The 4,135-nt window shown below is 43.1% G+C and overlaps 1 pseudogene; it reads left to right on the top strand.

The window, feature by feature from the left end:
- The first annotated feature begins 3,098 nt into the window (after nucleotides 1-3,098).
- LOC118977134 (ferritin heavy chain-like) lies at nucleotides 3,099-3,789 on the top strand (annotated as a pseudogene).
- The last annotated feature ends 346 nt before the right edge of the window (nucleotides 3,790-4,135 follow it).

The raw sequence follows: 4,135 nt of genomic DNA, 5'->3' as shown, positions 1-4,135 counted from the left end.
TGCGTACCTTTCAGTGCTAGAGTTGAAAAAGGACAGTTTTAAGAATGATGGGTTTCCTGTTTGAAGCCCAGTTACACTGCTTATTTCTGACTTTGGGTTTTCCTCCTCTCCCTCATCTGGGACACAGCAAATACTGAGTGACCCAGACACCTGAAGCAACTTCCTTTGGCACAGAGTCCTGTTCTTTCGGGAACCAGTGTGGGAGGAGGAGCTGAAACGGCTGCAGAGGCTCACATTTCAACAAAGCATTTCAGCAACCCCAGCTCAGTGCCAGGGAACATGGAAGATATAACATAGCATGGCGCTGATGAAGGTTCTCCACATGACTCACCCAGAAGCATGGCCCTGCTCGGAGCCCTGCCGTATCTGTGGAAAACATTCTCTAAGGCCCTTGGAAGAGGATGACTCATGTCAGAGGGTATTTTTAGGAATCCGTTAACTGGCATTTAGCTCAGAGAGGCAGGATCCAATTCGAGAGGAGCTATGAGCTGTTACACACAAGCTGTTTTGAATGTTGTAATTGTGCCACGGTTTCTTGGTCTGCCGATTGAGTCATCTTCTAGTTAAGCAGAGGGGAAACAGAAAGAGACTGTTGCCACAACAGGGCATTTGATAAGATGCTAAAGAAATCAATGCCAGTAACAGCATTATATTTATCTTTGCAGGATCACACCTGCTGTTCTAAGCTCGTCTTTTAATACTCAGTTAAATTTTGCTAAGTCACCCCTGAGTATCTTCAGGGTTACATTTAAAAATCAACACTGGTCTTAGGGGCAGAGTCTAATAAGTTAAAATACGTTTTTACACAAGACTGACTCCAGAAGGTGCTCATGAATTTGCAAGTTGCATTTCAGCCGCTGGAAAGAAGCAAAACAGAACAACAGGTGCTGCCTGTGAAAGACGTTGAAGTCGACTGAGATCCCTTTTCCTAGAAGGCTGGGAATCACCCGAGAGTCTGTGTGTGCACATATGTGCACCTGTATGTATGTGTGGGTTTCTGTGTGCCTTGTGTTTGAATGATTGTGTGGGTTTTGTTTGTGCGCATGTGTATATGTGTATTTATGTGTGTGTTTTTTGTATTATGTGTATGTATGGTACATGGGTTTGTGTGTTTTGGTGTGTATGTGTGTGTTTGAATGTATTTTTGTTTGTGTACATTTGTATATAGTTGTCTTTGTACTAGTTACTAAACACCCATTCCTGGTAAGCACCCATTGGTTCCTCCCAGCAGCCCATGGGTGAATGAGTGAGTGAGTGATTTGCAGAGTTTTCAAAGCTGAGGAATGAAATCTCTGTTTCAGTGGCAGGAAAAGGGTATTCTCCCATCAGAGATTAACTGTCTTAGGAAGGGGGTGCTTAGGATAGTGAAGAGAATTTATCACCTTCCAATAATGATCAACGGCCAAACAAAAACAAACAGCATCAGAACATTTTAAAAAAACCTTAAAAAGTTTTGGCAGACCCTGACCATCTTTCTTTAACTGTTTCTGCTGTCCCACATTTCTCCCTGCTTGTTTGGTGTTCAGGTAACTTTTCCATGCTGATTGGCCTGTATGTGCAAGCTCTATCCATTCTCCCCCCAGCCTGTGAGTCCAGGTTGACTAATCCTCTACCTGGCATGGCCAGGTTTCACCCACAGTCATGAACTTAAAAGGCAATTCTCCAAATGGAACTGTGATTGCCCAGAGCTCTCCCAGTGGCATTTCACAACCTTTTCCCCGCTTCCACCATCAGTATTATTAAAACAGATGGTGCCTTTCCACTCCAGCAGGGAGCTGCAGCAACCAATTTTAGAGAGTAAATTGGAAAGTTGATGTTTCCTTTTTAATAAGCCAAGGAGAGCTGATCCAGTGCAGCCAAGAGAGAAAACCAGATCTCAGATTTCACCCTGAATTGCAACCACTATAGAAAAGCCCTTCGCCAGGGAAAAAAGAAGAAAACACCACATAGGATTCTGATACTGAAACTCTGACCACGGTTTCTCCATGTTTCAATGCAGATGAAAAGCAGAAACAGCACATGGTTTCTATGACAATATTTTTGGCCTACCCCAAAATGAGGAAGTATTAGATAATTCAGGCAAAAATCTTTTTTGATGTAATTTCCAGTCATATTTCCAGACTCAAAATATTTGGCTAACCTGAAGAAGCAGCTGAGCCCTGGGGTAATAATTTTGTCCAAATGGTCACTCTTTAAGAGCTACTAAATATTATAAGATGAAGTACTTCAAAATCATTGTGTCAAGTTATAGTCAAAAGCTCCCCTATACATACTAATGAGATAAGAAAAAAAGATATAGCCCTGGCTGGTGTAGCTCAGTGGATTGAGCGCGGGCCTGTGAACCACACGATCATGGTTCAATTCCCAGTCAGGGCACATGCCTGGGTTGCAGGCCAGGTCCCCAGTGGGGGTCGCGTGAGAGGCCACCACACACTGATGTTTCTCTCCTTCTCTCCTTCCTTTTCTCTCTAAAGATAAATGAATAAAATCTTAAAAAAATTAAAAATTAACAAATTAAAAAAGATCTATGTAAATACTTCCCCTTCGTTTTCCTTAGGTCAGTGTTTAAACTGCCTGGATACTTTTAGTGTCCTCACTAGTTGTTTATTTCTGCAGATGCAAACGCACACCAGATGTGTGTTTCCCCCCTGTATCAGCAGAATGGCCAGGGCTTGATATTTGCACATTTTTCCAGTTATTATAGTATAGCCTGTGATTACAGGAAAAAGAAAAAAACAATTCTGGCTACATCATTTTAACCTTACACATAAACTACAGCAATCTATGTAATATGTTGTTGTGCAGAAATGCAAATGTTGGAGAGAAGATCTTTAAGTGTCTTGTCTGTGGAAGATACTCTAAGTCAAGAGTAACATGAGACAGTCTTCCTTCCCCGAGAGTTGCCTTGGTTTTCTGTTTCAATGGTGTTTGAATGGAACCCAGTGTTGGATACCTATCCCAGCCAGCCTCCCAGATCCATCTCTCTGCCACTTCCTCACAGTGCCCTTGGACTGGCCCAATGCCTCCACCCCCGGCCACCACTCCACCATATGGTCATCATGATGGGCAAAGCTGCCTGTTCTCAGCTGCCCATCATAATGACCACGTCCACCCTGAAGGTGCACCAGAACTACCACCAGGATTCTGAGGCCACCTGCAACCGCCGGATCAACATGGAGCTCATGCTTCCCAGTCTGTCTACCTGTCCGTGTCTGGCTACTTCAACCACGAAGATGCGGCTTTGAAGAACTTTGCCAAATGTTTTATTCACCAATCTCATGAGAAGAGGAAACATGCTGAGAAATTGATAAAGCTGCAGGACCAATGAGGTGGCCAAATCTTCCTTCAGGATATCAAGAAACCAGACTGATGACTGGGAAAATGGGCTGAGTGCAATGAAGTGTGCATTACACTTGGAAACAGTATGAATCAGTCACTACTGGATTTATACAAACTGGCCACTGAAAAATTTGACCCTCATTTGTGTGACTTCATTGAGACTCACTACCTGGATGAATAAGTAAGTCCATCAAATAACTGGATGACCACAAAACCAATGTGTGCAGGTTAGGGTCCCCTGGACCTGGCCTGGCAGATGGTGTCTTTGACAAGCACACTCTGGGAGACAGTAGAGAGCTGAGTCTTAGGCTGCCTTCCCACAGCCCAGGGGGTGTCCTTCCTGGTCACCAAGCAGTGCATGCATGTGGGAGTTACCTTTACCTTTTCTATAACTTGTACCAAATCATCCACTTATGTCTTTTATTTGTACCATTCCTTCAAATGAAGTAATTTGGTACCCCCCAAAGATGTAACATGAAACACTAAGTACCTCAAGTTTTATTCCAACTCAGTGACTCAAACCTTCTGGGCACCTCTCCCCACACCTCCTCCATTACATAGTAATCAAGGATCAGAACACACTTTTGTAGCTGCAACACTCTATAAGATTAAAATTATAAAGTCTATAAATTACAAAGCTCCAGACTTTAAGTCACAAAGAGACTTCAGATTTTTTCACCTCTGTCTCTCTAAGGTCTGTCTTTGTGCCTGACTCAGTCCATGTGCTTAAGAAGCACTATGGTACAAATGAAGAAGAACCACTCTCGATTTAAAAATACAGCTCTCAACCTCCCTT

This window comes from Sturnira hondurensis, unplaced genomic scaffold (genome assembly GCF_014824575.4).
Source record: "Sturnira hondurensis isolate 20B ecotype Veracruz unplaced genomic scaffold, ASM1482457v3 Scaffold0021214, whole genome shotgun sequence".
Lineage (NCBI taxonomy): Eukaryota > Metazoa > Chordata > Mammalia > Chiroptera > Phyllostomidae > Sturnira > Sturnira hondurensis.
The sequence above is the reverse complement of the archived record's forward strand: the minus strand, read 5'-3'. Positions and strand labels throughout refer to the sequence as shown.